General features: G+C 44.1%; 1 long non-coding RNA gene across 2 annotated transcripts in view; it reads left to right on the plus strand.

Annotated features, from left to right (window-relative positions):
• The window catches only part of LOC120509213, a 37,549-nt gene that overhangs the window by 13,064 nt on the left and 11,797 nt on the right, over nt 1–12,688 (plus strand). For both annotated transcript variants that reach the window (XR_005629192.1, XR_005629193.1), the window contains 4 exons: nt 964–1,250; nt 4,321–4,466; nt 5,768–5,855; nt 7,766–7,857. This is a non-coding gene — a long non-coding RNA (uncharacterized LOC120509213). The remainder of the gene's footprint in view (nt 1–963; nt 1,251–4,320; nt 4,467–5,767; nt 5,856–7,765; nt 7,858–12,688) is intronic.

Raw genomic sequence — 12,688 nt, forward strand, 5'->3', positions numbered from 1 at the left:
CCTCTGTTGCAGTACTAGTTCAAAGGAATACAAGCTCTCTCTCTTTCTCCTTTCCAACCCTAATAAATTGGCCAAGTTAAATTAATATAAAATTACCTCATGTTGAAGTTAAAGGTCAACTCATTATTAACTTTACTTGTTTCCCTAAAAGTTATGCTGATGATGGTTTATCAATCAGCTAATTTTGTAATCACCAGTTAGCAAATGCACTCACTGCCACCTGCTTAGGTGAGCAAGGTTAGGAGGAATTGGAATATGGTGAGCTTGGATGGGCAATTATATCTTCTTTTTAACTAATGAATGTACATGATCTTAAGAGTCCTTGGTGAGTAAAATCCTAGGAGAAGATACAAAGGCTCAGCTGACACCAGCAGAGCATTTCAATCACTGACCTTAAAATGGGCCCACGACATCAGGAAGGGGTAGAGTCACCTGCTGCATTTTACAGTGTTAATTGTCCTTTCTGTGGGCAATAAAGGGATGACAAGTTTTCCAGGTTACATCTCAAAACATCTTAAAACTTAAGCCATTGTGGGGAGACCTAAACTGCACCCAATCCCCACTCTTTAGATTTTGCTTAAAGATCGTACCAAGGCATCACATGTACCTGGTTTTCTGCATCACCCATCAGCAGCACCTTGAGAAAGATTTTCTAACGTCATCAGCCGTTAAGTTATGGATAGTTTGTTTTAGTTTGTTCTTTTTTTCTTTGACAAAAACCAGCAAATAGTAATGGGAAAACCTAATGCCTGACTTTGAAAGAGCTCCATCTTCCATTCTTTGTGGACACTCAGCACCACTTGCAGGTTCCCTGCTCTACCAAAAATAATTTTTTTATCCTTCAATCTCTTACCTATCCTTCACCTCATCTTTGTCTGATTTTTTTTTCAATTTTGAAAACTATCTTAGGAATTGTAGTGGTAGTAAAATGGTTGAGGGAGTTTTTGTTTTTTAAAACTCTAGGGATCAGGTTTGGGCTCTGCAATGCAACATCTCATCCAGGAGATGTAGAAATCAGCATCACATCATCCTCCAGTTTATTTAAGTTGCTTCAAAGCCAGCTGCAATGTGTACAACAGCACACTGAAACCCTCCATGCTGCCTTCCCTGGTGATTTTGTGTGCAACCTCTGGATGAGATAGTTTCATTGGAATTGTTGTCCTCCTCCAATGTGGCCAGAGGGAAATGAACTGGATGAGCATTCTGCTGTGCCACACGGGGACCAGCCAATGCACTCCACGTGTGTGCAGGTAAGAACAAACTGTGGTTTGAAGTAACATGACCCTCGGAAGGGCTGCAGAAAATATATTTGTTTGGCACACTGCCATTTTCCTGCTGGCTGCAATCTTATCACCTCTCCCAGTCTAGGTCAAGGAAACCCCTGCAGAATAATTCAAGAAGGGGAAAAGAGCATCTCTAGGTCCTGGGGCTGCCTAATCCCTTAAGGTGCTGTTGTCTCTGGAGGCACTACTCAGGCAAAATCAGAGTTCCTCTGGGAGGCTGAGGGCTTGCAGGGATGGGCTTATGTAAAGCTGAAGCTGCAGGAAATGTTCACTGTGAACCATGTGAAGATCTCAGTTTTTGCCTTGCTGGAGAAATTAATCTTGGAACAGTGACCAAGATTGCCCCAGTTTATCCAGGACATGCCCATAGCACTTCTCTAACAAGTCTTATGGTGGTAGATAAGGTGCAAACTCTGGGACAACTTTGCACCACACAGTCACAGGACCATCAGTTGAGAGCTGCAAACCTACTGCTCTCACCAGCTCCACTGAAAATCAGAATTGTCTGTATCTAGGGTTAAATGAGGCATTTTCACTGCTAGAACAGCCTGCCTTACGCTGATGTAGCTGGCAGAAGGATAGAGCCCTCAGCTATATTGTATATATTCCTGTAAAGACAGGGGTAATCCACCAAATTGAGGAAATAGCACATAACTCAGGGAGTGAGCACGTGCCTCTGTGTGTGTGCGTGCACCTGGGTGTGTGAGAGACAGAGGGAGAGATGAGATATATGGGGAAATACATGAGAGATGAGACTGGAGAGATAATTTCCAGAAAATACAGCAACCATCAGAAACTCTGTCTTTCCAGCTGGAGGGTTTTGCAGTGCTGGTGCTTCTCTCTTAACTTGACAGCTCCACTCTTAGCCCAGCTCGTAGTTGCTGCCTATAAATTTAATTAGAATGGGGGTAGGGGAGGAACAAGCCTGCACGGCACTTGGCACAGCGCTGAAAATAACCAGCTTTAATACCTTTGACATTGAAGCACCTGCTAAGGGCACAGGCTGCTGTACAGCTGACTGACCCTGCTCTGGTGACAGGATGTGTCACTTTGCTTGTCCTCAAAACGTGCAGCCCACCCCATAACCCAGGGGAGGCGTGCATGGCTCTGGGGCTGGGCATCTCCCCGAGCACCATGAGGCAGCATTGCATACTGGAGGCTCCAGGGAGGGACACCAAGCACCCCTGGCCATGTGGAAAAGGAGCTGCTCAGGCACTGCAGCGTGCCTCGTGTATTTCATTTTTTTCTCTCTCTGATGTAGTGGGCTATTTTCTGTGTTTGCAACTAAGTGCTGCACTGCAGCCAGCCGTGAACATTTCTGTTGGCCCAGCTGGCCTCTTGTTTTAATGCTGTTCTCAGGGCTCTCCCTGGGTAGAGCGGGGAAGTAAACAGATTGGAACTTTGCCCACACATATATATTTAATTGTGAGCTGATTTTGTGCTAGGGAAATGTAATAGACCCATCACTTCAGGCAGACAACTCCCAGCTGAGGCAACAGGTTAGAGATTTCCCCCACTTCTGAAGCTTCCTGAGATGTAGCAGGTCTCATGGATATAGGGACTCCTTGACAGAGATTGAACCTTTTATAATCTTTCTGATAAGCTCTAGGCAGTGTGGAGGCAATTTAGGGATTTGAGGGATATTTGACCTCTTTCCTATGCATGCTGTGGGGATCTGCTTGTGATCATGGCTTTGGGTCACGTTTGAAGATGTCCCAGCTGAGAAAAGGAAGTCCCTGAGCTCCTCTCACAGAGTCCATCAGTGACACAGTGTCAGGATGCAAATGAAACCTGGACCACATCTGACCCTTTTGCCACCATTAAGTGGCACTGATGCTGCTGCTAGAAACACTTTTCTAATGTATAATTTGATTTTTTAAAAATTGTGTTTGAACCTAACCTAATTTTACCTCAATTCAAGTTTGCCAAATTCAAATCAAGATCAGAATGAATTCCCCTTGAAATCTGAGGATATTTTCATATCCTCCAGGGAAGGACTCAGTGGACCTGAACTTAATTTGAGGAAAAAAAGGCTTCAAGTGTCTTGACATCATCTTCACCGAATCATGGAATAGGCTGGGTTGGAAGGGATGCTTAAGATCATCTGGTCCATGAGCAGACAGACAATGAGCAGAGGGACATCTCACACTAGACCAGGTTGCTCAAAGCCCTTCAGATCTGACCTTGAATATTCATCACCCTCTTTCTTTTTAGGGTTTCTCTGCCATGCACCACCCTGCCTGGCTGTATTGCTCTGTTCCAAAGCCCTGGAAGCAGCTGCATTTGCTCAGACCTGAGGATGAAGCAGCACAGGCAGCTTCTGAGCAGGGCACCACGCCAGGCAGAGGGGTGCACGCAGCCTTTGCATACACACACAAGACCTGAGAGGGCAAGACAAAATCCATTTTAAATATGCAATCGAGTCGTGCAATTTTCAGCCTATTCAGGCTTAGCAAATGCCTTTGAGGGATCAGACTACCAAGCACCACAAGCACAGTTGTGACTATGCACCAGTCTGTAATGCAACAGCTCTGATGTGAAGTTATTACCGCAGGCACAGTGTTGATACCTGTGTTAAGCCTCTGAGCATTGCCCAGTGTGAACTATGTGTTTCCACAAGACTGAGCAGACCCAGACAGAGCTGATTGCTCTTGCAGTTAATAAAAAGCACTGCACTTTCTCTCTTGACAATCCCGACACCTGAGTGCTTCCTACGTATGACAGTTAGCACATTCTGGTTGCTCAGTGGCCTGTGAGAAATGAGCCTCTTCTCAATTTAGTTCCTATCATCAGACAAGCAGTACACACAATAAAAAACACACCTTGACAGTCAGCCCCCAAAGTAGCCCTGGGGACTGCAGGTCCAAACTTCCCTTTCTCTCATACGCAAAGCCATAAACCAGACGGAATTTATCGGGCTGGGCTTCCTTCAGGTAAATCAAGGTAACTCCACCAAGGTCAAAGGAGTCACTCTGGTCAGTGCAGAATAGCCTGGAGGAGGGCAACCTCTGCTGACTCCACCACGTTTCTTCTCTAGATGGGGCTTGTCCAGCCCCCCTGACTTGCACTGGTGGCAATGGTTTGCCACAAGGTCCCCTCAATCAGAACAAGGTGAAAGCCCTGCCTCACCCATGAGCCGAGCACTTGGAACTGACCTTCTCACAGCAAAGAGCACCAGCATGGGTATGATGTCCTTTTTTTTTTCCAGGAGGGCGGGGAAGGCACAGGGCAAGGGGGCTGGAGGGCTGGACCAGCAGCAGGATGGTGGCTGCTGCTCCAGCCAAGCCCAGCTCATCAGGTCATGTCAAACGGAGCTAATATAAATGTCAGTGTGCTGCTTTCAGTTGTGAAATCTGTGTTTGTTGTACTGCAGTTCATTTTCAGTCTTCCAGCTCTATGGATGCTATCAGCTGACATGTCTGGCTGGTATCCTCTGCCAAAAATACACACACTCTCAACATTTCTCAGGAGTTGGGTTTTTTCCCCCTCCCTGTGACATGCTGATGTCAAATTTCTTCCTGGCTCTGTGATACACAAGACTGTCCACACCTACCAGATAATGAGTTTAACATTTCAAGGACAGAAGCTCTCAGTCTCAGTGAGACACAGGGTGGATGTGCAGGCCTGATTTGGGGTATGTGCCAAAGGTGGCAGGGCTCTTTTAAGCTTTATTGGCATGTTCTCTCTTAAGATAATCTAACCCAACAAAAACAGATGTGTACAGCTCAGAGTACCATTGGTATTCTTGTCACAGTTACATACTTTGTTGTTGTTAACAGCAGCTTAAATTCTTCTCCCATTTTTCATTGCTTTTAGAATAAATTCTGTTCTTCTGAGCACCCAGGTCTCAATCTTCTGTTTATGCTGCTCTGGTTGATTCCAGGCTCTTCATCTTCTCCCCACCCTACAATTTTATCTTGGCTTCAAAAATAAAACTTTTATTCTCTTCCATTCTGCTCCCCCACCTTTCTCTTGGCAACCTTATCTGCATTCTGCATATTCAAAGCATCAAGCATCCATGCTCTGACAATGACTCACAAGTCTACTCTGGACTTGTTTCTTTTTGTCTAAAACTGAAACTTCATGCAGTGCCCTTGACTTTTACTCACTTGTGGTGAGCTGTCATCTTAAGCTGACTATGAATTTCCAGTGTCCTCCCTAGCCCCTTTACTTCTCTCTCTTTTTTTTTTTTTAAGTCATGACCTGGAACTCATATTTGTTACTAAGGCTCCAAATGTAAGCAATTTTTTCAACTGGTTCACCTCCCTCTAATTTATTACCTACAGAATGTGTTTATGTCTTTCTGAGTTTCAGTTATAACAGACAGAAAAGATGCTGAATTTATTGGTGCTCCACACTAAAAAAACTCTTACAAAGGTTTAGAATTACTTGGATTTTATCTGTGGAAACATTCTTTATTTTTCTGGACAAATTGAATCACATGTATGTTTTTCTAAATTTCTCTGTAAATGTAATTTCTCCAGCTTATCTGTGTGACCAATGTATGGCTGTTTTGGTTTCCTTCTTGAAGGCAAGATATTTCTTCATGGGAGTCCTTCTGTTTCAACAAATGTAAGTTAATCTTACTTTGAAGACACTCTTCTGCCTCACTTTTTAGCTTGGTCTGATGAGACACTGCTGGTCACAGTCAGGAGAAGGTCAGAGGGGAAACAAGGAGCCAGAATCCTGTCCACCCTCCCAGGCTGGCTGGCTAGGACAGACACACTGTCTCCTTATGGCAGAGAGAATTCTTCTCTTCCCTGGATGCAGCTGCATTTTATGCTGGTGCACATTCTACTGATATTTCTCCTGTTCTTTTACCAGTTCCTCTTCCCTTGGTTTTTGTCCCTGGGACAAGAGCAAGATCTTTTATTTCAACAACACCAAGTTCAGCAGCTCCCAAACCTCAGTGCTGAGGACAGTGAGGTGCCTCATGCAATGCTGGTAATCAATAACATAAATTAGAAAATGGTTATTAAATGGCAGTGGGGGAGGAGAATGGGACAAGAACCAGAAAGGCAGTTCCAAACTATGCATTTGAGACACCCATGCTTTGTTCTTGATAACTGGTGAATCAAATAGGAGTTGGACTTCCATGGTCCTTGTGGGTCCCTTCCCATTAGGGATATTCTACAAATCTATGGTTGTTGCACTGATGTTGGCAGAAATGTGGGGTCACCATGACCAGAATCTGTTCCTCTGGCCAGTGAATGACAGCAGTGCTTTTATTTTGGCAGGCCAGCATCATTCCAGCCACCAGCACAAGGCAAAAACATGCACACACAGAGCATCCTCCTGCCCGTGGCAGCCAGGGCACCCTTCAGACATCCCACCTCACCCGCTGACACAATCCTTCAGCACCCACCAAAATCAAATGCAGCTAATTGGAAGGTGATGACAGCCAGGGGATTGCTGGATTTGCATGCTAATTCCTCTATTTTAGCATCACACAGCCCAAGTACAGGTAAAATGACACTCTGCACTTCATTCCAGAAGTGCACTTAATTCCACTTCATTCCATTTCCTGCCTTCTCCACAGTACACATGAATACACACACACACACACACACACGCATTCACACTTTCTCTCTTGGGCTGTCCTGAAGCCAAAAATCAGCTGGAGATTGCATTACATGTGCTTTCCAAAAGGCTGGCACACAACTTCAAGGGGCAAAATGTTTGGGTTTTTTTTCCTCTTGCTAGGACAGGGCTGCAAAATGCAACTGTAGATGAGTCTTTAGAAATCATCACAGCAACCCAGCTCAGGTGGGGAGAACAGCTCTTTCCACAGGCTGGGTTACAGCTTCCTCATACTTTTTATGCCAGGGCTTAGGATGGATTCCTGGGTGGTATCACATGATACACTGTTGAAGTTTTGTTCGAGTACCCAACCTCCTCCCCTGTTCTACCACTGGCATCTGCCCCTGCTCTAAATCTACCAATTATTTCCTTTAAGTGTCAGCAGCACACCAGACACACTGAGATATAACCTTTCTTCTAGTTGATGCTGTTAAACTATTACTTGAAACTGAAGTTGCAGCTGACAAGTGCTACTTCAGTCACTAATAACTACTTCAGGCGTGCTAGTGGTGTCTTGGCTCTTAATGCTGTGGCTCAGGGCTCAGGGAGTGTCTTTACAGGTCACTTAGAGCCATCCATCTGATCTGAAACAAGATCAGTCAATCTCTCCTCTGGCTCTGTGCCTTGCTTGCCAGGAGGTTCTGTCTCCATGCCCCCAGGGCTGCAGCAGTGGCATATCTGGCATTTCTGGGTGGCTTTAGGGGCTGCCCAGGTTCCAGAAGTTCCCACTTTGGGATGTACCTGTGAGCCAGAAACTGAGTTTTTCTGTTTTCAGCCAAAGAAAAGTGTGGGCTACAATTCCTTGAGGATGAATACAGCCCTTTCAAGGGAGAAAGATCTCCTTTACTTGCCTGCATCAAAATTTACTTTCTATTTTAATATTTTTTCTTTTTTTTAAGCAGGTTCTGTGTTCAACACCTTCCTGAGAAAAACAGGATTTCTGCATGGAAGGAGGATGAATACTCAGACACACACCTGAATTCTGCAACATCAGGTAAGGGATAGCTTTCCTTTCATTTCCCACTCCCCTTTCTTCAGGCTCAACTCCTTCAATCTAATCAAAGCATCTGAAGCATCTCAGACACAGAAGATTCACAGTTTGGCAGAGGTCACAAATATTTCCTTTATATTTTGGCAGGGTTTTGGCTCAGTCTGAGGATGAATTTCAAACAGGGTAATATAAGGCAAGGGCAGATCATCAGGGGCACTGAGCCTTATGCCCTGTTACTGCAGAGAATCCTCTAAGAGATGTTAAACCCAGAATAACCTCCACTTTTCCTTTGCCTCCTGCACAGAAGAAGCTACAATGTTGTATAACAAACTAGGTCTGGTTTTTCAATAGAAAAAAGATATGTCAGGTTTTAAGTCTCCTTGACATGACAACATCTTCATCTAAATCGTGAAGCCATCCTTTGGATAGCCCAGCCTTGGTCTAATGTCTTTTAGAAAATGATGCTCATTTAATTCCTGAAATGTGAAATCTAGGTCTGAGGTCAAGAGCATAGATGTTGTTTAGCTGAAAAATTTAGATCCATCAGACTGTCTGCAAGAGTCTGCAACTTTTCAAACTTTAGATTGCAGCTAGACTCCTACTGCTATATATAGTCTTTTGAAGAGTAGCATCTAAATAAAAATACCCTTGAAGTACAGGGCACTTTTTATGCTCCCACCCTCACAATTTTTTAGGAAACATAAGACTTCTTCAGGGCCACAACTCGTCTGTACAGAACAAATAGCCATACCTCAGCTAAAACTTTATTCCTTTTTCACTCTGTATCCAGCCCTGAATTCTTCCCTCAGGCAGGATTTTGATGGGACTTGATGGGAGAATCCCCTAAGACAGGCAGGGTCAGATCACACAGATGAAGGGACTTGACAATATGGGAGATATGGAAGCACCTCAGCCAGAGCAGGGCAGCTACTTCATGAGAAAATAAAACAAGTTCTTATCTTAGTAATTGTATGGACAAATTAAATCTAGTCCCAAGCAATCAGGACTCACCCCTTCACTGTTACAAGATGACAGACCTCCAGCCAAGCCACATATCCTTTGGTGCTAGAGTGATCAGCTGAATCTCTTGCCAGGCAGCTTTCTAATTCTCATAAGATGTGCTGGTTATGGGCAGGATATTTCTACAAAGGGAAATTTTCATCCTCAATGGGAAACACAGCTGGGCCAAAGGAAATCTTGTGTGGCACCTGTATCTAGAACAGATCACACACACATATGAGCTTCCAGAAGGAAACAGAAACTCCATTCATATGGCAATTGTGTCTTTATATCCTCTCTATGTGTATGAATTTATGGTTGTATGAACAGCCATATCCAGTTATTGAAGTATTTGATGATCCAAAGTGCTCAAGGCCTTCTTATTCCATCTCATTCACCGTTAAAGTTCTGCACAACCTTTTTACTGGCTTTCAGCCTGCCATAAATACAAATGACTTGCCAATAAAAGCTGGTATCTCCCTCTGTCAGGAGGACTATAGCATCATTGTTATTTAAGAGGTGGCAGTTTTGACACAATTCTTATTTAAAATTTGTAAAAGGAGAAAAGATGATGTAATAAATCTGCATGTTCTTCCTAAGCAGCCATTGTAAGTGGATGCTCTTTCCCTTTCCAAAAGCATCAGCCGTTTAATGTTTCCTAAGTTGTTTTTGCATGAATTAGGGCGTTGGAGTGAAGCACTGTCACTTACAAAACCACGCTGTTGTCTCCAGCTAATTTTGCGTTAGTAGCTCTTTTAAACTGCTAAATCTAGTTTTTAGTGTATGATGATTTTGTTTAGAGATGGTGTAAAACAGCTGCTACTTTTCTGATGAGTTGCCTGTTTTCCATTTTATGTCTCTGCAAGATGTTGGGTTTCATCATGGCCCCGTCTGACAGGCAGCTGAGAACAACCTGTAAAAAACCTCCAAAACACAACAGAAAGCAAAAAACCCCAAATCCAGGGGTCCAGCCACCCATACAGGCAAATTTCAGAGTGATCAGTCCTTGTCCCGTTACTAGTACCCTCAGACCATGTCAATTCTACACCAGGATGGTGTAAATGAGGAGAGCAGGGTGATCAGGAAAGCAGGAAAATTGCTGCTCTAAAAGAGAAAGTGAGTGGCCATCCAACACCCCCAGACTGTTTCTGGGGGGCTGGTTCAGATGAGGGTGGCTGAGCTTTTTGTATCCTTGCTGCTCATGCTTCTGCTCCCTGCTCTCTGCCTGGTTATGACCAGAAGGCTGAAATTATGGCTTGGATGAAATTATGGCTTGGGGGGTCTTTCCAAAGTAATTAATCACTCTGCTTTCCTCAGATGCTGCTTGCAGCCATTGCTTCTTGAGTGTCGTTTTGCCACTGAATTGCTTGGGTGCCAGCTCTTCCCAGGATGTGGCTGCTCGTGGCCATCAGGAGAAGGGAGCAAGGGCCAGACTGTTCATGACTTAGTTTCCCCTCGATAACGTTTCAAGGGGCCTCTTTTAAGCAAAATCCATTACCTTTGTGAAAGGTGTTTTGCATTTGGTGCTCACCAGAGGTTTTCATGAGGAAACACTTAGTGGTCACCGTCTAGATACTTTGCTACTGGCTTTCCCAACCAGGCAAACAGCCCTGCTTTATTCAGTGGCAGAAAGCTGAATGGTTGTCTTTGATCTTGCCTTATCCCCTGTATCCTGTGGGCTGGCATTTGTTCCATGTGTTCCAAGCAAGAAAATGACAAAACTCATAAAGGAAGCACTCAGAGAACTTCTCAAAGAGGTGAAGACTAAGATCTTTCCAATAATAACCCACATTCCATAAAAAGATCTTAGATTCTGGATAGACAAATTGGAAGCAGCTTGCCTCCCTGGTTCTTCCTTCCTTTTGCACTTACTCTCCTCCTCAGCACAACTCAGGCTTTTCCAAAAGCAGTGCAGCCCATTGAACAGCGGTGGTCTAAACTGTTATGGAGATCTTAAACTGCTGAATTGTTACAAGCTAAAATTGATTGCAACTAAGCCTGTGAACTGAAGTGCTGGAAACAGCACAGAGAGAAGTGGGGAAAGGGTACAAAAGATCTTGCTTTATTATTTGGGGTTTTTTTCCTCTTTCATAAGATTTCTGAACAATTTGGCCTTGATGAGTTCTGCATCTCTCTCAATTGCCATTGGATTGTTTTCCTGGTATTTTCAACATAAAAGGTATTCTTGGTTTGTCTTCCAATTTGCTGGTTGAAGTGTAATTGGTAAAGAATTCTAAAAGTCTGCTTCAAAGTCAGATCCAGAGGGAAAATCTATGATGTCAGATCCAGAGGGAAAAGTACTATTAAATTTACTCCTCCTCAAGCTAAAAACCTCCCCGTTTTTTAGCTTTCCAAAACTAAAAATCTTCTTAGCTTGTTTTCCTCTACTCTGCCTTGATTTTATTTGCACCCTCATCACGAGAGCATCTGAACACCTCCGAGTAGTACATTAAGCAATGTGACTAACATCTGTCACGTACAGTTTGCTCGCTGTCTCTCAGCATCCTTAAAATGAATTTACTGCTTCTGCAGGATCGATAGTGCTGGAGACAGGCAGTCTCTGTTCAGCCTCAGAGCTGGCACAGTTTGGGTGAGACCCTTGTGATGGTTCCCCCAGGCTGCTGCCCCTTTGTCCCCCGAGTGCCAGCTCAGGCACTGGGGAGCACCCATGGAGGAGCTGCTCTGCACCAAGGTTGTTTCCAGTGGGACAGAAAAGTCCAAGTAATTTGGGGAAATCAGATGAGGCTGTCAGTGTTTCCCTGCTCTCAGTTGCATGCTGAAGGACGTGTGTATGGTCCTGTGTGGAGCCCAGATGGATCCAGCACCACTGATTTTCCAAGGTTTTCTGCCTTCCTCAGGTGGCTTTGCTTATTTTTTAGCATCAGTTACAAGTTAGGGCTATTGATGGACAAGGATGTTGCTGTTTCTCACCATGAAAAACTTGTCTGACAGATTTCTTTGACAGAGACAATGTTCTCAGCCACTGAAATCAGGTCAGTAAATGTCCCTTGCTGAACAGAGCTCTCTCCTCTGGAGCCAGTACCACAAGCAAGATCTAGTCATCCTGGGGCACTGTAATTTCAAGCAATATGTTTTCTTAATGGGCCAAATATGCTTTGCTTAATTTTGCTTTCAGTGCATGGGATTGTTATTGCTCAGTGGCCCCACACAGGTGTTTAAGCAGTTTTGTGGCAGGATTTTCCAGTAGCAGCATGAGGTTTTATTGACTGTTACCTCAAGAGTAACTTCAGAGGAAATGACATCCCCAGCTGGTTGTGATAGATGCATGTGGAGCTGTGGCAGAAAACTCAGGAGCCAGTGACCTCTCTGTCATTGTCTATCATATTTTGGGTAAGAATGCAAAGCAACTGTAAAAGGACACTGCTTTTCATGCAGTGAGAAGAATTAGGAGAGATGAAGTTACTAAATTACTTATTTTCCCTGAAAACTGTCAGCTTGTCAGCTCTGATAATATGAACATACTGAGGATAGGTCAATAAGTAAAATAAGTTCCATATTTTGTGAGGATTCTAGGTTGTGGGGTTTAATTTGGTCTATGAGTGTGGATTAAATGGTAGACTAGAGGACTCTGGTCTCTGTGTGGTGACCCAAAATTATAAATTACACAGCTTTTGACACATAAGAGACATCTGACCCACAACTTGCCCTTGTTTCAGTTCCATAGTAGGTCAAAACTCAGGTGAACACCACTAATTTCTCCTCAGTGCCATCTGCCTGTGCCTTGCCGTCCATAAAAAGCAAACCTGGGTACGTGGCTATTTGGAAACCCAGCAGGCTCCAGCAGGACCCACCCAGGGCATGTTCCAGAGCCTTT

Source organism: Passer montanus, unplaced genomic scaffold, assembly GCF_014805655.1.
Source record: "Passer montanus isolate IOZ18808 unplaced genomic scaffold, ASM1480565v1 scaffold5, whole genome shotgun sequence".
NCBI lineage: Eukaryota > Metazoa > Chordata > Aves > Passeriformes > Passeridae > Passer > Passer montanus.